Below are 22,953 nucleotides of genomic sequence, written 5' to 3' on the forward strand. Positions count from 1 at the left end.
ATCTGGAGCCAACAGTAATAAATGAATTCTTTTCTAAAGCTACGAATGTTTTGGATTTGTTTTGTCTTTTCATTCTGAGAGCGCTCAAAGTGTATTTTTTGCTCCTCTCCAAATATTTGGTTCCAAATGTCAAACAGCTCCTGCAAAGGATACACCAGTGTAACCTCACAGCACGTCCTCTTTCCTCCTGATGCATTTTAGAAGTTGAGACATCCTCCAAAATGTTTATCTTGAGATCTATTTTAAGGTCACCGGCAAGAGGATGGAGGAGACGAGGAGGCAAAATTAGACAAATGAGATGAGCCTAACGTCAGCTGGGCCTCTGTGTTTCTCTACCTTAATTTTCCCTTTAATCGTGACAAAACTATTAAGACCTCTTGATAGATCTAGATATTTTTTTGTAGGCCTGACACTTCTTCTTTTGTCCTCCACTTGTCGAGGAGTTTTCTCAGTTTCTTTAAGGACGCCCTGCAGTGATTAACACATTTAAAGTTGATCACTCTCAGAGAATCACCTTGTTGGTTTTATGCCTGTCAGTCTACGCTATCTTTGGCATATTTATGGGATGTAACTAAAAACAAAAAAAGCCTGTGACAGGCTGACACTAACAATGTGCCCAAAGATAACATTTAAAAATGTCTCTTTGCTATGCTGGCTGTTATGTGGAGACACAAGACTGATTCATTCCTTGAGTTGGTGCCTTTTAATGCTTGAGAGGCTTAACAAAAAATAAACAAGTCGATATGAGTCATGTACAGGGGATGGACTGAAAATGACGGAAAAAGCAGCCAATGTCCCAAAAAAACTATTGCTCAAGATCACTTTAAATGCTTGTAAGAAGGTCTGGCTGCTTTGAAGCCAAATAAATGAGGGTGGTTGAAGACTTTTGCACATGGACGTGTAGCAGAGGACCGAAGGGGTGACAGAATGCCTTGAGACGGTAAAACGAATTCCCAGCACACTAATAGGCTCCATAAACAGAAGGTTAAGAACCGTTTCCCCAACACAATTCTTTATTGAGGAGCAGTATTATTAAACCCACAACAAAACTTTACCATCTGCAGTTCTTTGCAATTCAGTGCAGCATTTAACTGTAGAACTGATCTACACCACCAGAGGGTGTGTGTTAAGCCAAGTTAGAGGCTGTTTCATAACCAACACGGTGAAGGTTGTGTCAGATAGAAGATGTACAGCATTTGGTACCGGCTGCTACTGTATCTCTGAAGGTAAAGGAAGGAGAAACAAGGTACAGTTTGAGATAAGTGAGTCAGAATGAGCAGATGGAAATGTTTCTGATAGGAATACATTTGTTTAAAATCCCATTTGTGTGAAAATAGTTCCTATTAAACAGGCACTTACGAGCATGTTAGTTTGATGGAGCCTTATTGATGCAACAGTAAATGTGACGGCACTAATAAAAAAGATAGTAGCATTACTATTTTCAGCTAAATGAGCACCATCAGGGACAGGTGTTGGTGGTCTAATCCTTTAGACATTCATCTGTCAGCATGTTGATTGGCATTGGCCTATACGCCATGTGATATCAGAGTTTTAAAACGCCAACAAAAGAGATTCACGATGAGACGTATGCATAGAAACTAGATTTAGATTCTAAATCGGTGAAAAAATAAAAAAAGTTGGACAGTGAGAAATCATTTAAATCATAAAAGAACATTAAGTGGCTCTTTCATCTACCACCAGCTGTGATGGAGTTCCTCACATTGAATTTACACAGGTGTAACGCACCGTGTCAGAAACGGCTCCACTTATGGCTAAAACAAATGGGTAAAACAGAGTATTTTCTCCAAGTGGTTCCAATTTTTCTCACAATCTGAGAAGACTATTAGTCCTTATGAGATGGAAAAACAAATAGAAGAATAATAACCAGTTAATGGAGGTTACGCTGGGTGCTGTGATTGAACACACATAAATCGGTTGTGTGTGGGTTGTGGTTTTTGATTTTCACGACTGTCTTGTACTTTTTTTCCATGCTGACTTCACAAATACAAAAGCAAGCACGACAAAAAAAGATCACCACTCTTTACAATCCCCCATTTCTTTTAAACATAGCGTGTTAAAAGCCGCCCGATGGTTTCCTAACAGCGAACTATGTTTTGAGCTGTGGCTCTAAACCTCTTTCAGATTTTGTTTTGTTATTATTATTTTTCAGACTTCATTTAAAAGAGGTGCGACTATCCAATACAGCACATAAAGAAACTGCAGGAAGTCTGAATATTTTTAACATTCATTCAGTCATTTTAGTAAATTACTCCATGTGTCCATCACATTTAAATAATTATTCAAAATATAATGCTTTTCTTTTATGTCAACCACTTCAAATACTTGTTTGTTAGCTAGTTTAAATGATATTTTAATGGTAAACATATTTTTTAAGGTATTGGAGAATATTATTGTTGTATAAGTTGTGTGCTGAGATTGATTACACATAAATGGGCGGTAGTTGGTGATTTGCTTTCTGTGTTATACAGTTCTCTCTTATGTTGTCAATAGCAGAGCAGGAATGGGTTGGCCTGGCAGATCTGCCAAGATCAACGCTCACCCCCCAACCTTTCTACTTCAGATACCTCATATCTAAAATGTGTGTATGTAGAATATATTCTAGTAATAATCCTGGAAAGTTTCGGCTGGTTAATCACCTTTACTTAGATTTTTCTGGTGTTCTCACGTATACATCAAATCCTCACTTGTTAAACCACAAAGGGTTTTGCACTGTGTGCGAACAAGGCCCCGCATATCTGAACAGTAGATGTCACTAATGCCTTTCACTGGACCAATAGGATCTGACCTCTCTCAGAGATACATGCAGTAAGCATTTATCAGAGATTGGAGGAGATTATGCTAAATCAGATTACTGTATCCCTAACCTGCCTATAAAAAGCAAGGTCATTAAGAGCTTAGCCTCATGTAATGTCACTCACTTTGTGAAACGCATCAGATCATATTAAGCAATATTTGTGCTGCTGTTTTGCCTCTTTTTTTTTTTAATCTGATTTCTCCTGTGATCTCGAGCTAATACTGTAAGATAGTGCTACTTACGGCCCATGCTCGCGCTGACTGTGGCGTTCGTGTCTCTGAGCGTATCTGGAGGTGAACAGAAACGTCACAAAGTGCGCACCAGGGCAGGAGCGTGACGGTGCAACAAAAGCGAGCTTTCGTGAAGGCTGTGTCCATGAATTCAGCCACAAATGTTATGCACTCGGGCCATTAAGTAAAAATAAAAGTTTAAGTCAAATTAAAGTTGAAACCGATGATATATAACACAAGATTTAGAACAAACAAAAAACAACTTTGGAACCATGTTCACTTGATGAGTTTGTAATAGCTGATGCATTTGTTATTTGTTAAGAGCAACACAGAGCGACACCACAGTTTTTAAAAGGATACCTATAAGATCCATGTTTTAGTTTAGTCTTATACTTTACACTCACATCAAGGTGTGGACTCTTCTTGTTCCACTCTCCTCGTCACAAGGGTGAATGCAGACAATAAAACGCCTCCCCTGGGTGCTCTGAAGCTCCGCTAAAGGAGCTTCACAACACATGTATGCAGACAGGCAGGGGTGTATCCAGGGGCAACTAAATCTCAGCAGCATTAACCTGGGCAGAGAAGTCCCAGTGGAAAACCCACACCTAGAACATCTCCTCCAGGCTGTGTCGGTCTACAAATGTTGTAATCACATCAAAAAAAATAATACTCAACAACATGTAATCGATACTCAGAGTAAGATGAAAGATCAATCAATACCAACAACGACTTGCATGCACGTACAAAGATTCACTTAAAGTTACCCATCTAAAAACTCTTAAGAATATTTTAGGTTATGCCCACTTTTTGAATTATTGCAGACATTTTTCACAAGTAATTCAGCCACAATGAATAAATAAATACATGACTGCCCGTGTAAAGCGTGAACAAAGTGTGAAGTCAGCATCAGGTAGATTTGATAACCCACACGACAGCTCTCTCATCTTAAAAAACAAAGCTGCTGTTGTTGCCCCCCCCCCCCTTGCCCAATTGCACCGAACCCGGGCGCGATTTGTTTTCTCAGAGGAAAACAAAGTGTTCCATATCTCCAAGTAACGCCTTAACCCACTGAGAGCATTAACCCGTCCCCTGAGCACACTACCTGCACGGCTGGTGATAATGATCAAGTCATCTCTGTGCTGTAGTGATGCCCCCCCTCCCAAGCAAATCCCTCCTGACTTCTTAGCTTGAACTAGATCACAGGGACATAAGCCCATAAACTCTAAAGCAGGACAATGTTAATATTCAGCAAATAGAATTTGCCAACAAAAATGTTCAATAGCAGCTTTTCCGACAGTGTGAGTGAGTGACGTTGTTGATTCATAATTAATCGATCAGAGGGAATGATTTGCCTTCAATAATTATTTCTCAATATATTGTTTTTCTGAACAACTTTGTGATTGAATTTAGAGTCTGAAAGTATTTAGCCGTGCTTTCAGGGCACATTTGTTTGTGTTTTGAATTGCAAATGAAGCAGTGTTGTTGCTCCTGAGGTAGCAGTTCTGAGGTACCACTATTTTCATATCTCAGACACACAAAAGTCGCTTTTGGTCAAAGATCCACATTTATATAAGGTTGTAGAATATTAAAGAAGCACAATCTAAAAAAGATCTGTCAGCGTCTGAGAGTTAGTGCTTTAAAATGAATAAAATGTGGTAAGTGTTAACACTCACAGCAACCAAGCTGAGTAAGGGCCCGGTGTCATTTTGACTTTAAAATCGTGCTGGTGTGTTAAGAGTGAACTACTTAATGTTTTTGTGATGGATTTAGGTTATTTTCCTTTGTAAAAGTATCACTTACAGAGGGATAATCTGGACTCTGTGGTTATTTATCTATTACATTTAGCTCTCAAACAATTTACCAGACCTTGGGAAAGACTTGATTAGTTTGTAATTTTGACTATTTGTTGTTCTAATACTTTTATTAAGCTATTTACTGACTGAAAAATATTGGTATTTGTACTATAAAAATAACCATTTTCCCTTTTATTACATTACTTCTGTTGTTTCACAATTTCCATATTCATCTCATAGAAACTGCAGACCTACTACATGGTTGGAAACCGCTGTTCTAGTTTGCTGTCGTTTGTAAAATGTTAATCCTCGAGTTCTGTCTCTTTTTTAACTATTCTAAAGACCATATTTTTGACAGATTTTCGCAGGTAAATTATGTCTAGGTGTGATTATGTTACCAAAGATGGCAGTATTTCCTGATCTGTTGGAGTGGTCGCCGACCCTTCGCCGTGCGTTATGACGCTGCCGTAACGTGGGGTTTCCCAGACCTGAATGCAGGGTTACCGCGCCCATCTCTGCTGTTTGATGGCCGGAGGAAGAAGCGACTGAGATCCTGGCGTGAAGGCAAAAACGGAGGGACGACGACGGTGGGAAAGAGAAGAAAGGATATTTGCTTTAAGTTGGAATTTGCGTTGAACCTTGGAACGCTTAACCAGGACTCTGACACGTCTGTCTGGGTGAACACCGCCTTGTCTCTGCGCCTCTGTGCCGGTGTATCTCCCCCTCAGCGGGTCAAAAACTGGGTTCGGGGAGTGCCGCTCCTCGGTGGCTAAACTGCATAAATCTGAGCGCCTGGGCAGAGAGAGGAGAGACTACGTTTAGCCGTTTCCAGTCAATGTGATACAAACAACGGATACCTTCAACTGAAAGCGGGTAAGGACAGTAATTGATATTTGAAATTGCGCTTCAGGAAATGCGTTTGGAGTCTGTGCAGTTGGCTAGCCTCTCGAGCAGGGTAGATGAACGGTAAGGGTTAAACTGGGTTGAGTGGCTAATACGTTAGTTAGCTCCCGTTAGCCTGTCGCTAGTTAGTTGTTGCTGCCAAAACTGTGAGTGGGGGTCACTGCTGGATAAACTTAACCCACCGTCCAATGGTCCTGCCCGGTAAGCTGTGGTTAACGGGCAGTGCTAACGTTAATTAGCAGGTTAGTTTGTGACAGCTCGGTAGGTAGGTTAGGTAGCACCCCTCCAACGTCCGGGTACCTGCCCCCGGTATTATTAACCGTCTCAGTTAAACCAACAGCTGCGTCTGTAAAGCCAAACTACACAAACAGTGCTTCGAACTGAGCTATATGGAGTTTTTTTTTTTTTTTTGGGGAGGGGGGGGTCATTAAATAACACATTGAGCGGTCTGTCGGCCCTCATCTTTTTTTATTTGTTCAACAGATAGCAGCTGATCGCCTACGAGGCTAATTGAACACTCTCGGTTCTCGCAGATTATTACATATTCGAATAAGCTGCAAATTCTTGTGGCTGCATAGCTGGGACAAGCACGAGAGTTCAGATTCACTTTCACTCGCACAGAAAATCTGAAGCATCACGGATTGTCAACGAAGGAAGTCTAAAAATGGCTACTTCGCCAACAGTATCACTACCACCCCCACTATTCTGTAGCCCGTCCATGCAAGTCACCAGCAGTGGCCACAGCCTACATTTGCAGCCCCGTTTGGTTGTTCTGGGTGTGTGTATCGGGAATATGGCAGCCGAAACAACATGTTTGCATCGTTACGGGAAAATATTGGTGTTGCTTCTAAATGTCGCTTACACACATATATGTTTATTTATAAAACTCGTGCATTGGTATTGTTCTCGTTAAAAATGCTTTACGCACTTACTGTGAACTCTTACAAGGCAGGCCATATTCAGACGGACGAGTTGATATCACGTTATTTACTTCACTGAAACGAAACCAAACCGTCATGGATTATGGCTGCTGTATGTCACAGCTTTATGTTCAAATTCCCATGTTTAGCCTGCAGACTCGGCCATCCAATCACACACTGTTGGTTTGAAATGACTAAAAAGGATCGTTCTTTTCTTATAATGACCAGTGCGTTGAAAGGCTGCTAACTGACACAACTACAACATTGCAAAGAAAAAATCAAAAGCACCGCTGTGCTGATCTGTGAGAGGTAATAGCCATCTTAGTTTCATGGGTGTTAAACCAGCTTCAGTTTGCAAACACCCAGTTCGACCTTAATTTGAACTGCTTCTTTTAATGATGTGTAAACGAGATTGTCTAATTGGATTTTGACAATCTGTTTATCTTGATCACGGGTCTTTTGCAGGGCATGTCGTTAGCAGCTACAGTAACCATGCCCCATCGGGCCGCGCAGCTCCGTAGTATTTTAAAGCGCTTTGCCCAGAAAACGGACACACACCAGCCGCGGTTAAGCGTGACGTCTTAGTCGACTCAGAGCACGCCACGAGAGGGTTTTTAAGTCGAAAAAGGAGTTCGAAGATAGATGTGTGTTCAGCGTTGGGCATTTCGAAAGATGGTTTAGCATTGAGTTGTTACAGGAAGCCACGCTGAGCGCCTCCTTTAGCCCCGAGGCAAGATACATGTAGCCTCCCGCTTTTACGAAGTTATTGGCCAGCAGTGATTAAATCTATCTAAAGATTCTATCACTGTACATATTAGATATGTAGCAGTTTCTGGAAATGGTTAGCGCTTATTAAAAGAGCTGGTCGCCTTTACTGGTTCACAAAGATGAATTCATTTTGCCAGTGCGCCCCCTCCCTCTCTCCCTCCCTCCCTCTCTCTCTCTCCCTCCGCCTCCTCGAATGAATGGGTTCCTGTAGTCAGGGCCCAAGCAGCTGCATTGAACAAGATGGCGTTCAAAGCCTTTTTCATCACCGCTTTTTCTCAGGCAGAGAGAGGCAGCTGCCGAGCATCGGATGGGTTCAGGCTTGGCATGCGAGTTCTCTTTGATTATCTTTACTCTTAAAACCTCAAGAATACATTTGTGGTTGAAATCTTTTACGGCTGGTTGAATTCTGAGGCAGATTAATCCAATATGTGCACCTTAGATACAGGACAACATGGTGGGAAGGGGTGTTGCACATCTAGACTGTGATCCTGGATTCAAGGGAACATGGCAACTACACAATATCTGTATGATAAATGCAAAATAGATTTTAAAATGTCAAAGTGAGAATTTAATATTAATAATCTATAATAATCTAATTTCTTTTTCTAACACCACCTCAGGGAAACAAATACTTTTTATACTCTGGTGTAAACTCACAATTGAATAAATAAAAATAACTGAATGACTAAATGAAAATCAGATGGCATGTTTTAAGGGTAATAACTTATTTGCCAACATTTGTTTTCATTTGTGACATTTATTCATTTAGCTGTCATAAAAACAACTGCTGAAGGATCGGTTTTATTTAAATTGAACATATTTGCAACAATACTGAGCATCACTGTTGCATTTAGTTTTTTCTCTTGTCATTTACTCATACCCGTGATCACAACACTGTGCCACCATATTTGAGACATCTTCAACATAATTTCTCTGTTTCGCTACATTTTAAGATTTTTCTGGTTTATCAAATGATTTGTTTGCTTATGAAGTGGTGCAACACATCAGGCTTTTGGCACCAATGCAGATTAGAAATGAAGCATATTCCCAGAACTGTCCAGAAAATGTTGATATGAGAACAGTTTACATGCAGACGTCCCAAAAATCCAGTGTTCACTTGTCATGAAACCTTGCTCCTTTTATTACTAATCACCTTATGTGACCCACACTAAAGGTGGCCCTGGTGAACAGCGTGTATTTTGTCCTTGGACAAAATGTTGGTCAACATCCAAATAAATGTGTCAGTGATGAAATAATCTGTGTGCCATTTAAAGAAAAGCATCACTTTGATGCCTGTGGAGTAAGCTAGTCTAAAAGCCATTATTGCAGTAGTTTGTGTCTGAGACTGAGTTTGTACACAGCAGAGCTGTTAGCATGATGAGTGTCACCACAAGATAATGACCATATGTTTAAAGCCTGAATAAATATCCTTTTGTACAGGGAGTTATTGGGTGTTATTTGGGTGTTATAATAGGGATCGTCATCCCGTTGATGTGTATTTATTTATTTTTAATCTATAAATGCAGGATGTGAATGAGATTAAACTCTTAATCTGTGGATTTGACTCTTTGGGATTATGTGGTTTTAGTCAGTGATAGTGCTGGTTTTTATGATTTTTATTCCTCTCACCTCTGACATAATCCTCATTTTGACTGAATGTGTTTAGATTTGGCAACAAAGCACCTGAAGAAAAGCTTCAGCAGAAAGATTTATGCATGTAAAGATGTTTAAATGCACACAATTAAATTTGAAATGCACTATACTCTCGAGCACATTGTATATTATTCTCATAGGAAGGTAACTTCTTATTAGTGGCTTTCCCATTATAGAATACTCATAAAGAGCCAGCTCATTTTTCCCACTTTGCACTTTGGAGGAGCACAGTTATCAACAACAGCACTTCCCAACAAGAATCAAATCAAATGGCTGATCTGACTTTTCAGTACTTTAGATCAGCCACAATATTTGTTTTAGAGAAATCAGATGTCTCAGAGGCGATAGACCTCACTATTTTGAAATGCAGACGGTGGTTAACTCGGTGTTGGAGAAATCAAAAGTAAAAGCAGCAACGTTATAGGGAAAATCACCATTTCTATTTGAAACTGTCCGTCTGTAATTAAAGCAAGCTGGAAGATGCTGAGATTATGAGTTGGGCCTTTTAGTCTAAAGTTAAAATGACAGACTTTGTACCCAAGAAACCACACACACAGGTAATATTTCTACGAAATCATCTTTCAAATTGCACTTCCACCCTAAAATACCATAAAATTATTTTTAGGGCAAACTATGTCTATTTACATCTTATAAAGGAGATTGTAGTGCTGTTTCTCTGAACATATTGCCACTAGTTTTAGGAGATAAGTACAATGGTTGGTCTTAAGGACTTCCTTTGTTACTTGTTTGTTAGTTATGTAGCTTCAGATGATAAACTTTGTCCTTGTTGTCACACTTTGCCTATTTTTAAAGGGAATGGTGAACCAAAATATACATTCTAGTAATGCCCTGTGATTTGTTTGTATGATTATGACTGTAACAGTATTGTCTAATACTAAGTTTTTGCCCATAGTCTGCCAGTGTCAGCCCCTAGTATATGTTTACATTTCTCTTTTGTGCTTTATTTTGATACAGAAAAAATAATAATCAACAAAATATCTGTCACACACGTTCTGGGTGATCTAATCACAAGTGGACAGCTCTAAATACAGGTGTGAACACCCTCAGGACGCATTGAGAATGCATTCACATCCGGTCACTGAGGCCACATTCAGACACGCAAAGGGGACAGTTGTGGTCACATTCTTTCAATAGTTTGAATGCAAATCTGTCCTGGGCCACATTTAAGGACTTCCTCCTCCTCTGACGTGGCTCCAAACAAGCAGCAGAGTTTTTATCGGGATGTTTTTTTCTCTTTCTCCCAGAGTGGAAAGACACCATCAGAAAATATTCAAGTTTCAGAGTACATCGTCTTAAAACTGGTATCATTTCGTGGATTTGTTTCTTGATTACGTCCAAGATGTCAGGAAACGACTGAAACAATTAAATATCAAAAGGCAGAAGTATTGAATTCATGTTGGTCCCCGAAATTGCCACTAAACTGAAAGCACTCGTTTCGTGTAAACTAAATGTTGGCTATTCAAATGCATCAATGAGTAGATTTGGGCGTTAAAGTCTTAGTCGAGTCCTCATCACACTGGTAGAACTGTGGAAAGCTAGCTTCAGTCTCCATAATGTGCATTTGACTTTGTTGTCCAGGTGAGTGAAATGCTGCTATGCTTCGCTATGTTTTGTTGCCATCGCTGACATCTGCACCGATCTTTTGCTTCCACTATAGGTGCAAACTCCGACAGAAACGGTGCTGTAAACATTAGTTCGCCCCATGAATCATTAGTCACCTCTTTTAAAATGTAGTCGACTATGTGCGCCGTTCCGACTAATCAATGACTCGTGCACATCCCTACCAATAAGTCATCTTAAGTTGATCAAACATTTGAAATTAATCAGTGGAATTGATTTTACTTTCATTAAGCCGGAGCCTTGGATGCTCATTATATTTTAGTAGATGTGTCAGTGCTACATTTGAGCATGAAATGTAACACTTTTCTGTACAATTCCTAATTTTATTTGGAGGCAAAATGTCCCTTTTTGTGATGATTTTTATCATCTTCACACCTCTTAAACAACCTGCTCCTCTTATGAATTAAATGTCAGGCATTTGTTGTATTGATTGACTTTATTTGAGCCTGATAAGGAAAAGCTTTGGCCAACAGTGATCATAAAGGTTGCCCCCGAGTAGAGCTTATTTTATTCCTGAAATTACAGAAACAACAGACCTGCTGATGTCCTGTTTGTTGCTCAGCTGACTGTGACATAAAACGGTTAACTGTGATTCGATCATAACTGGTCCCTCAGGATGCTTTGTAACGCCAGGTGTGAACACACTTACTTAAAGCTGGCCACTTGTGGTCGAATCACCCAGGATGCATCATGGTATCAGGTCTGTGCGTCCTCTGACAAAGCTTCATAGATTATATCACACAATATTATTACAAATTGATGTATTTGACTGTTAAAGTCAGTTTTAAAGGATGGTTCTGATAGCCAAACGAACAATATAACATAGTATTTAAGTAAAGTGTGTGGCAATTTTAATGTTTATTTTTCCTTGAAATATCACATTCATATTGATATGTTCATTCTGTTGTGCGCACTTGATGTGTTTTTACGACCCAAGCAATGTTTTTCACATGCACATGATTTTGTGATTAAGTTCTGTCCTGACATTGAAAATTAGATCAATATGAATATACTGATTCCACAATGTCATGGTCCAATTTAATATTATTTGTGCTTGAATGTCGGAGCACTGCGGAAGCTGTGTAATAGCCATGTACTCTTCACCTATGGTTTAGCTTCCCTGCAACCTGAAGTGGACCTCTGCAGAAGTTTAACGTCCCAACCACAACAACTGTGATGGGTCTTCTTGCTTTGCTCAAATATGTCACTGTGTGACAAAAATTTAATCTGTAATGGGCTGTAATTGTATCAGGGGTGCTCATAATGCTAATTCAATAAGCAGTATTCTGCCTGCGATATGCAGGTTTCTCATTTTCAAAACCCTGCCAGTCTTTATAAACACACACATTCTCCTTTCTTTTCCATGTCGCAACTATTTAATAGTTGCAACTGTTATTAAATGTTTAATACCTGCTTACATACTTGTAAAACAGGAGATTGTTCAGATTCCTTGAGGCGCCGTGACACGGAAAATGTGCCACTGAAAATGTGCTACTACCTCGTACTTTTAAGGTCTGACTGCAGAATGACAAAATGACATATTTGTGCTCACAATAGCGTAGTTTGCTTAGGTAGTCTTTGTTGTTTGTTTAAAGACCTCAAACCAAGCTGTAGATCAGGAGAAAAGCAGGCTTACTCAAAAAGGAAAATTTTAGTTGCTGTCTTTTATTTGTTAGCATCTGTTCTAGTGTGTAGACATTGTTAGCTAGTTACTGTCATTTTCTACTACTGTGATTTGTCGTTTGCTCTCATAACTGGACTCATAATTCCTCTGCTGAAAAGGTTGTGGTACTGGTCCTCCTTTTTATTGCAGTTTAATAACAGTAAGCTTCTGACTGAACTCAACTTGAACAGGTTCTCCGGTGTCTTGCAGATCCATAGACAAATGTGGGGCTAACTTTAGTGTCATGTGGCTGCCTGTTGTTAGACAGCATTTGGCAGACGCTTTTATCCAAAGCGACTTACAGGTAGGCAGAGGGTAAGGGGGTCTTGCCTAAGGACCCCTACTGGAGGTAGTACCTTTCATGCAGGGGATGAAATGGATGAGTTCAGTTTGTTCTTTATCTAGTGGCATTAATCATCTGTCTAGCTGTGTTAGTTATGTGCTCACAACACATCTGTATGACACTTGATACATACACACACACTGAGTTGCAGGTGCTTGTGTTATTTTTAAATCCAAGTGCCACTGGAAATCTCAAAGCTTCGGTATACCCAATCAAACCAAAGGGGACTCGCAAAGATTATCAAATTTGGCACTAGCTGGAAATGCCAGTTTGCTTCCAACAACGGGAGGTCTTTCCCTCAACATCAGAGCGGGGTGGTGTGAAAGGGATGATGATCCCAACTGTAAAATACAAAAATAAACAGACTGCAGTTACCAGATCTGATGATGGATTCTAGCAACCATGAGCTGCTGTTGTTTGTGTTTGGTGCAGGTACAATATTCATTTGCATATCGAGGCGGTGTTAGGTAACTAGTGTCAGTGACAGGGAGATGACTAGACATTTGTTTTACTGTTGATTACCTTTTAAAAACAGACGTTCCTCAGCTTTTTAACTAAAAATAGTTTGGTGGAAAAACGATCGTGTCTGATGAAGATTGGCATTAACGGCAGCCTGGTGCAGCTAAACTTTGCGTGTGTTCAAGGGGAAAATCTAATGCAGTTTTCTGATCAGAAAGTGGAAACAAATATGAGCCTTCATTTATTTATGATATTGACAGCTGTCTGTTATCGTTTTGGTTTGGAGGTTGTTTACCAATCACAATTTGCAGCATAAAAACAGCATGAGAAACCGCTTGAATTTTGGGTTGAAATATTATTTAAACCGCAAAAGTCTGATCTCGTTTCTGGTAAAAACTTCTTTCTTTTTTTCTTTCTTTCTTTCTTTCTTTTTTAAAGCCAGTGACATAAATAGAAAACAAACAAAAAAAAGGATCACATCATACCTACGAAGTAAAATCACAAAGTAAATTCCAACAGTCGTTCAGAAAAGTTTCCCTGGGTTCGGTGCAGTCTGAGGAGCAAAAGCGTTGTCTTTTACTTGCCAAATGTGATCATTTAGTCTTTTAAGAATTCACTCACAAAATAAAACACAGATGAAGAATATCCTCCACAGTTCAAGGTCCTTGTCATTAACTTCTTGTACATTTTTAAAAGTGATGTCAGAAGCTCACCTTCTGAAATAATGTAGAGAACTGGTGCGATCTCCTCTTCATGCTTAACCAAAGCTATATCTTTGGAGTCTGCTCGGGTTAGATAGTGGTGAACCCCAGCTGTTCACATGCAATTGAAACTAACAACTAACCTTTTTTTTGTTCATTATTTGGTTCATTATTTGTTCCTGGTTCTCTACCCCTTTCCCAGCTTCAGCATTACTGGGAAAATTCTGCCTAAACCTTCATCTTCTAACTAGATTTGTGTGTAGTTTGATTGTAGCGGCTGTTATGCATAGCTTACAAAAAGGTCTGAGCTGCTGTTTTGAATAGTAAAATTAGGTGTCACAATGGCTGCTTACAGACCCATATACAACCTTGTCACTACTCTGATACTGTAATGCTGCTGTAAGCTCACCACAAGCCTTGGCAGCACTTTGCATGTGCACCTCACTGCTTGCTCTAGTTTGAATAGCGACTGTCTCGCTGTCTGTTTACATTCCCGTACATTTTACTGCCACCGGGAAAATGCAACCAAACCTGAATCCCGAGATGACAGGAAAAGGCAGTCAGTATAAGTGAGTTTTCTTCCTCTTTAAAGCAAGACAAGCCACAGTCACTTGAGCAAAAGAGTGGGGTAGCTGTCATGTGACTCTTAACACACTCATGTTCCTCTCTTAGAGGCTTGGGGAGAAATGGGGGAGGGGTATGATTATTAATGCAATCAAAGGAGTGTATTTTGTGTTTTAAATAAAGTCATGCATTTAGCTTTGGGCTAGCCTGACTTTCCTTTGCTGTTTTTTTTCTGTTCTTTTTTTAATCCAACTCATTCATTTCCTTGTATGAAAAGATATTTGTGCAGCTGTCCCAAGCACAAAACATACCTTTGTTGATGTATGTGACCTTTTTTTTCTTTTTCAACATTGATTTCTTAATTGTTTTTCATGCAGTGGCATTTGGAGAAAAACTCCAAATCTTACAGATAGGCTGTAGAATGTGTGAGTTTTGTGTTTAGGTTTTTCTTGCGATGGCCATGCCTGTATGACTGCTAGAAGTCGCTTATTTTACTGAAACCAGGGTCAACATCTTTTTATCAAGACCGTAAGAGCTGCAGCATCATGGAATGTTTCAGTAATCAATCAATTAAGCTCCACTGTCAGGCCCATTGATGTTATGTCCCTCATCATCAGACATTACCCAGAGGAAGTGGCCACATTGAGGGAGCTTACAAACAAAATTGTTTTTATTTAAAGGGACAGGTCGTCCAGAATAATTAAGTAAGACTACCAAAATTTCGGCGTAATGAAAGACAGGAATCTGTATTTGAGTGTCAGTGTTGTAGAAGCCAATCAGCAAGCTTTCTATTCGTCGTTCACATTGTTTTATAAGAACTTCATTTACAACAGGCAGAAGTTTCAATTAATCATGTGTCGGTGTTCATCAGCACACAGTATGAGCAAAAAATGGTCAGGTTTCTTCTGAAAAGAAGCTAAACTGGTTTCAGGTTGGGCTTAAAAACATTAAACTTAAACTTATATTACCTTAAATACATTTAAAGTTATTTTTCTGAGCGCTTACTTGACACAAAAATTTGAAACGACTGAGGAATATATTTGGCAGGGAAGATATTGTTAAAGTCTTCTGCACCAAGGTTGGACCAACAGGCGGTACAGTCATCCATGGCCTGCGGCTCACAGCATCACGGTGGTGAGCCATCTTCATGATGCCACTATCCTCCCGACAGTGGACACGGACACATACACACACAGTACTGCAGTAGAAATGAAGGAGAGGCTGTACACTAGCAGCTTAATAGCGTTCGAGCAGTCTGAAAATAACACACAGAGTCAATGGTCTTCAAAGCTGCAACCTAACGAAAATTCAAGCGCTCAGTGCATCAACATAAATACAGGCACAAGAGGGCTACATGACAGCCTTGGCAGAGAGAGAAGGGTTTGTGCCAGTCCTCTTGCCAAATACAAAAAGGAAAGTTAATGGCGCCTTGGGGTGAATATACGCTGATGAGTGTCATGAAGAACATTTGAGGCTGTGTTGGAGTGTCTGGTACCAGGGTCTTAACAATAGATTATTTAGACCCTGTGGGTCCCACAGATGCCAGCAGATCCCATCAGATTGGTATTGCAGAAGTTTGCAAATTGGGTGAGCACCTCGGTGCTCCTTGTGTTCTTTGAGCCTTTTTGCAGGCTCGCTGCTTTCCTTCTGGGTGAGGCTGCTTCTGTAGGGGAGTTCTGTTAACTTGGGGCTATGATGTGCAGAAATATTTAGGTGTAAAAGTGTCATGTTAATTTTTTTCCCAGCAGAAAATGGCACGATGAGCAGTGTTACTCACTTTATCTGTCAAGGGTTTTAATATTGTGACCATCGGTGTAGAGTTACATGTGAGACTACATAGGTTCAGTCCTCATGTACCACATTTGGCACTTAACTGTCACATCCTTTTTCGACTTTATACGTTTGGCAAAAATGTATGAATGCGTTTTCTTTTTTTTTTTAAATAGATATTACTGAACATAACAGTGACTATGATTACAGCACATTATGAAACAAAATGCAGAACAAATCAATTATTTCATGTTGTGGTACTGCCTATAGGCAGCAGGACTATTTAAGAGAACTTTTCCACTTGTCCTGGGTAACTAAACTATATGTTCGATTAAAAAAATGAATGATTTGAGCCTATTTTCTGACTGGGCAAATGAAAACAAACTTCAGGCCTTCATTCATTCTTCTTTATTGAGATCTGTTCTTGTTATTTGCCATCTATTAGCCATGCATGATGCTTTGTGTCAAGTTTTTCTGCTCTTCTAATACCACGGCAGTCAATCCCAGCGGTACACCCTGGACAGGTCACCACACAGAGACAAGCAACCACACACACACGCTCACACTCACTCCTAAAGACAATTTTAGAGACACCAATTAACCTAACATGCATGTTTTTGGATGGTGGGAGGAAGCCGGAGTACCTGGAGAGAACCCACGCATACACGGGGGGAGAACATGCAAACTCCACACAGAAAGGCCCCAGCCGGGAGTTAAACCTGGAACCCTCTCGCTGTGAGGTGGCGGTGCTAACCACCACGTATTTACCAAATGAGTAATTCAAATTAGTCTCTATGATTTATAACAGAAATGCACTGCTTGAATTGCAGTGTCTATGGCACCATTGAATATGAAGCCATTGATACGTAAAACTGCACATTTGAGATTTAGAAACGTGTTTTTAAGACTTAAAATGGTCTCATGAGAAAGTGTAAATGTAGAAAAATGTGTGAATGTACGCTGACCTGCCATGTGAAGCTGGTTCAGTAAAAGCTGTTAAGTAAACTATTTAATCATGAAAATGATCTGGAATGTGCTTTTAAAACCAAATGGACACACTTCTAACAGGTGTAACTGATCATAATGGCGTTGGTCGTGTACGTAAACTACATTGTAGGATTGGCATTGATCTAACGAAGACTGCAAACCAAAATGTATACAAAGCTAACTGTGCAGTTTGTCCTGTTTTTTCTTTAAGCTTTCAGCTACTTTGACTCTTCTTCTGGTTCCAAGTCCTCCGATGGAGAAAGGTTTTGCGACGTATTATACAAAATAATTATCTCTGAATGCCAGCCATATAAAGCAAATAGTTTGTAAATGATCATTTCTCAATGGTATTGGGTGTGTCAGGCCAAAGGTAATGGTAGCTTTTTCTCTTTTGTTTCTTTGCCGATTTATCCTTTAATCGGTTGAATTTGCACCTAAAATGAATAAAACATCATGACCAGGACTGTGCCAGCTTATGCATACTTATTCGTAGCCCCAGGATTATGCTCTACTTTCAGTGGAGCAAAATGGGTTATGGGGCCCAAGGCTATTCATTTTTAGTTCATCCATTCTACTTTTTTGAAGCAATTACTCTGAATTGTGGAGGATATCCCTCCTAAAAGAAAAAAAAACTATGTAAAAACAGAATAAACCATTAATGCTACTGGAAAAAAATAGTCTCTGCTGTTCAGTGAGTTGTGGGGGGAAGACACCTTGAAAAGTAGCAATCTCAGTCATAATTTAAACTAATAGTCTGTTTTTAAGTCCGTTATTCGGCAACTATAGCTTTTTAATAACCTTTTTTTTTTAATCAAAAGGTCGGATAAGTTATGTGTAGATATAAAAGTTTGTGTTTTGGTTTGGACTCAAAATGGGCTTAACACTGATTTTTAATAGCCAACGTAGTGACACTGTTTGGAGTGAATGGTATTTGATGTGATTTGAAATCAGCTGTCAGTCAACATCTCACTGTGGGTGGGCAGCAAGTATCAAGAGTCCAAGAACCATCCACCTCCACTACACACCACAAGTGAAGGACGCTTAATGTCTAATGTTAAGTCCCTATGTTTTTGTTATTTTTAAGCATTTATTCAACAGTTGTTGGCAGATTTTTGGCATCCTCTGCAGTTGGCCTGTCAATTCCACAGCTTTACAAATGACTGGTTATTGCAACAGCCTTACCGGTTGCTAGGTAACAGCATAAGGAAGTTGTGAGACTGTTGGAACGTCTATACGCAATGTGGGAAAGCTGGTTCATAGTGCTGCTAGCAAAGATAAATATGACAGTGAGAAACAGTGATTGATAAGTGGCTTTGCTGACATGTATCGATGTGCGCGTTTCCCTTCTCTTTCCTCGAAAAGTGGCTTTTTATTTCTGCTTGCAGAGCACACTAATATAGGGAAAGATGCGATGTTTGAACATTAACCTGAAAATAATCAAGACAGAGCCTTGACTTCACGTGAAGCCTCCTTGCAAAATGTGTGTAACTGATGGTGGAGGCTGTACAGCCATCTGGCACAAATTCCATCAAATCCAATAATTGGTGAAATGTTCTATTAGTCAAACTTGACAAAGCAGTCAGCCTCTACTTTGGATTATTTGTGCAAAGCACGTAATCTGTTTGCCTCACTTAGTGTTTAAAGGCCACGGGTGTCAGGGTGACCAAAGTGGGCCCAACTTGCTTTTTCCTTTTCAGAAAACGTCTTGCATGAAATCCACCAAACTGAGAGCAGCAGCTCTCTGACAGAAAGTGAGCTAATCTGACTGGCTCCTCAACTTTTTGCTAATTCCCTTTGTGTAGGCAGATTTGTGCAACCAACTCAAAGATAATTCACTTGTTGAATTTTCCGAGAAAGTTTATCACAAATTGTGGTCCAACACAACCTACAGGGTGTAGTTGAATGCCGTCCCTTTATGTTACGCGTGTTTCCGGGGAGATGGGGGCAGTTACTGGACATGACTCCAGTTTTTTTTAGTGCATCTTAGCCCTGAGGATGAACCTACTGTTACTGACAATGTTTGAACACGTGTGGATTTTAAAACACCAGCATGTGTCTTGGGTTTGTTTTCTGGTGTAAAAATGGTCTTGGCTCCTCTCAGTGAGTTTAGATACACTACATGTTCATTTTGATTGTGACTGAGTGACTATGCAGATTATGCGTGGAAGTATCGAAATGGTGCTCGGGCTTTTTATTTAAGGTGAAATTAAAAAGATTGCGAACAGCAGAGATTTGTTTGTTTGGTATATTTTGTTAAACAGAAAAACATTTCGTATTATGACCTTTTCTACCTCTTTCTTGTCAGCAGAATGGAAAACATCTGATGTGCATTGAATCATACTGATGCTAGCTAGTCGCATTCACCTTCTACTCCATTGTGCTACACTTACTTTGTATCTGGGAGAAGAGAAAAAAAAAGTCACGGAGAAGTGATGTGTGAGTGTGATGGAGCACTAGATTGGATGGGGCTTTTAAAAAATGTCCAGGAGCAATACGCTTCTGTCTTCTTTACTGCATCATCAGCTCTGTTGTTCCTGCCTTCTTTGTGACCTGGTTGTGCTTCAGCTACATTTACCATGCATCACTTCACCAAAGCACTTAGATGGACCCTCATCCACCAACCGGACTGAAAGAGGGGGGTAAAAACACACATCAGTTTACAGCTTCATTTTAAAAAGCAGGATTTTTAACGTGTGTAATCATAAAATGTCAGAAGGGGGAATAATTTAATAAGTTTATTTTTTATTAGGGTAGATTGGATCATAAGTGACATGCTTTATTCTGAGAAAAGGTCAATTAAAGCTCAGTAAAATGTTTTAAAGCTGTTAGCAGGGATTGAGAGGTCAAATTAACTTCATGAAGACTAAGTTGGCTTTCTGCTAGCTGTTGTATTGCATTACTTGACAGTCTGGTAGCACCAGTCAGTGGTTTAACTGCCACTACTGGTCAGACTCAACGTGCTGAGTACTGAAACTGATTTGCCGAGCTAAAAGTAAAACGGCATTTGGGTGGAGGAGCGCTCATGAATATTTCAGAATTTTCCTCTGCTGGATGAATGGATGGAGGGATAAATGAGGTCCTCCCTCACCAGACGGTGGTTTTCTAAAAGCCGTTGCTGCTGCAAGTCCTGAAATCAGTGTAGGCCAGGAATAGCAGTTTTTCAGAGCCATCAGCCTGTTCACCATTCTGGCCTCCATCAAAGTTGCATTGATATGTTGCATCATTTAAATGAAAACTGACATTTGGGACAAAATCTATATAATAAACGGTATGCTAATGTGTTTTAAAATGTGCACAGTTACAACACGTGTAGTCAGACAGATGTTTCATTGCCATGTTCTTTAACAGTCGAGGCAGAGCTCATTTCTGTCAGCAAGTTGTCAGTTTAAAACTGAGGCTGTGCAGAGAGAAGGTGATCTATGGATGAGGTGATGTCAAATGAACATTGAGATCTTTGCTTATGTTGGGACAACATTTGGCTCTTTTTCACATGAGTTTATTCTGTTCGTGTTGCCCTACAATAGTTACCCCACAAAACCAACGGGTTCCTTTTTCGCTCACACCTTTTCACACTTTAAGGCCAGATATGGCAGATGTGCTGCTAATTTGTTGAAAAAGTCTCTTTATGATGTTCTAAATGTTTTAGTCATAAACATGGATGTAGATGAGGTGAGGAAGAGCACTGGATGAATGGGGAAAAATTCAGAAAAAAGTTCCTGTCTATTGTTGCATAACCAGTTCTAACTTAAGGGTGTCGGTACAATGCATCTTAGGGATTCTCAATCCAGAGGTCTGTCAAAGCCTGTGTGCAGGGGAACTGGTTTTGTCCTTGGAGCAGTACGTCTATCATTTATTTTTTTGTCTGGGATTTAAAAGTATTTTAAAACACTATGCTTTTTTTTTTTTTTGCTGTGTCATTGTGCAGTATGTTTTTTTTTGTTTTTTTTTATAAGGATAAGATTACAAAAAAATCAAATATGAAACGGTGTGACAACTTTCTGGAAGCACTGTGGCACTTTTGCCTTTAAAAGCACTTAAAGCCAGGATGTCAGGTGTGTAACCTGTTACTATATAATGCAACTGATTGCATAGCCTGATTCAGGTCCTGGATGGACATTGGCAAGTGAAGTGGTTGTAGAAGAAACCACAGAGCAAGTGAGTTTGTAAAGTGTGTATGTACTCTGTCGCCACATCCGCTGAATGTTTTGACAAAGGGAAGAGAGATAGAAGAGCACAGCGAGGGAAACACCCATGAAAAGGAAACGCCTGCTTCGAAAAACTCATGCTCGTATTAAGGTAGAGACAGAAGGCTGACATGATGATCGGTTGCACTCTTACAGCCAGCGACTGGCAGACTTTCTGCACAAACCAACCACATCTACGCGGTGCTGCACCTTAGTGTCGGAGCGGCAAATGAACCACAACCCAAGCAGCATTATGAGGCACGGTATCCCACAGAGAGCCAAGTTAACAGGAACAATCAGAGAAGCGAGACTGGATGCAGCCTTCAAGAAGGCCAAAGGGTGGGGCAGCTGGTATCCAAGCAGGAGGTCGTAAATTATTAAGGTCACCGTCTTTACCCCACCTTTCAAACATGCACCGTGCACACACGGTCTGTCTCAAAGCTGGGCAATATGTTAACAAATTACAGCGTTTGAGACTTAAAACATTGGGATCTTTGATTACATAACCACCAGGGATTGGTATTGTGAACTCGTACTAAATGGTCACAGGTTCAAGGATGGTCAGTGCACAAATATCGATGAAGAGTTATTGTTAATTCATTCTTATGTAGATGGCATTTTAAAATTCCCAACTCTCCCCTTATAATGATAAACATCTGTTAGTCCAGTGATTTATATGCTCAACATCAGGAGATGTGGACAACTGAACATTTGTGCTGTGTTATTTTCAGGGTTAGATTGAGACTAATGGGGTCAAATATTGGCATCAGTTCATTCAAACAGGCCAAATGTTATGGAAATGAAAGAGTGATCCAACAGAGAACAGCAAGTTTCTGAATTGAATTTAGTTGAGTTTGTATTTAATAGTATATACATGACCACAGGATGGGGGTTAATGGTGCAGCTCATTCTGCTTGTGTCCTAATTAGTAAACTGTTACAGGGCAAATGACAGAAGCATGAGTCTGAAACATTGATCTTTGAACTAAGAAAAGGGGGTGTAATACTTATCATTTGACATATCATATATTGGTATATTGCCACACTTCCAGATGAAAGATCATTGTAAGATCATTAGGAAAACGTCTGCCGACCTCCCAGATTACTACAGCTGAGATAATTTTCTCATAGATTTCTACACAAACCACAGGACTCGCCCACAGTTTAATACACATTGTCTTCATTTTTCAAACAAGATGCCACATCCATCTTTCTGTGAAGTTTAGATCAAAACATCTGTGATAGGATGGACTGAGCAGTTTGGTTTGATTTAGTTTTTTTTTTTTTTTTTTTAAACAAAACTATAGACGATTCAAACCAACTTTCATACCTGTTGTCATAAAGGTGTTCATGTTTAAGCTACTACTAAAATGTAAGGCTGATAATGATGTGGTAACACACATAGTTCTCACGAGTAATGTGAAAATATATATATATATATAAAATCACATTTCTCTCTGAGTGATCACTTTACATATAGCCAAAAACACAGCACAACCTGTTTTTAGTTCGTGTTTGGTAGTTTTACGCTTCTCCTAACCCCATTAGAATATGTTGGAA

At 39.7% G+C, this 22,953-nt stretch overlaps 1 protein-coding gene across 1 annotated transcript in view; it reads left to right on the forward strand.

Annotated features, from left to right (window-relative positions):
- The first annotated feature begins 5,318 nt into the window (after positions 1–5,318).
- gnb1a (guanine nucleotide binding protein (G protein), beta polypeptide 1a) overlaps positions 5,319–22,953 on the forward strand; it is a 35,209-nt gene continuing 17,574 nt past the window's right edge. Inside the window, exon 1 of the mRNA XM_072367835.1 lies at positions 5,319–5,711. The gene's annotated coding sequence lies outside the window, so the exon portion shown is untranslated. The remainder of the gene's footprint in view (positions 5,712–22,953) is intronic.

The sequence above is a fragment of the Leuresthes tenuis genome, unplaced genomic scaffold, assembly GCF_036924035.1.
Source record: "Leuresthes tenuis unplaced genomic scaffold, fLeuTen1.0.hap1 SCAF_16, whole genome shotgun sequence".
Classification (NCBI taxonomy): Eukaryota; Metazoa; Chordata; class Actinopteri; order Atheriniformes; family Atherinopsidae; genus Leuresthes; species Leuresthes tenuis.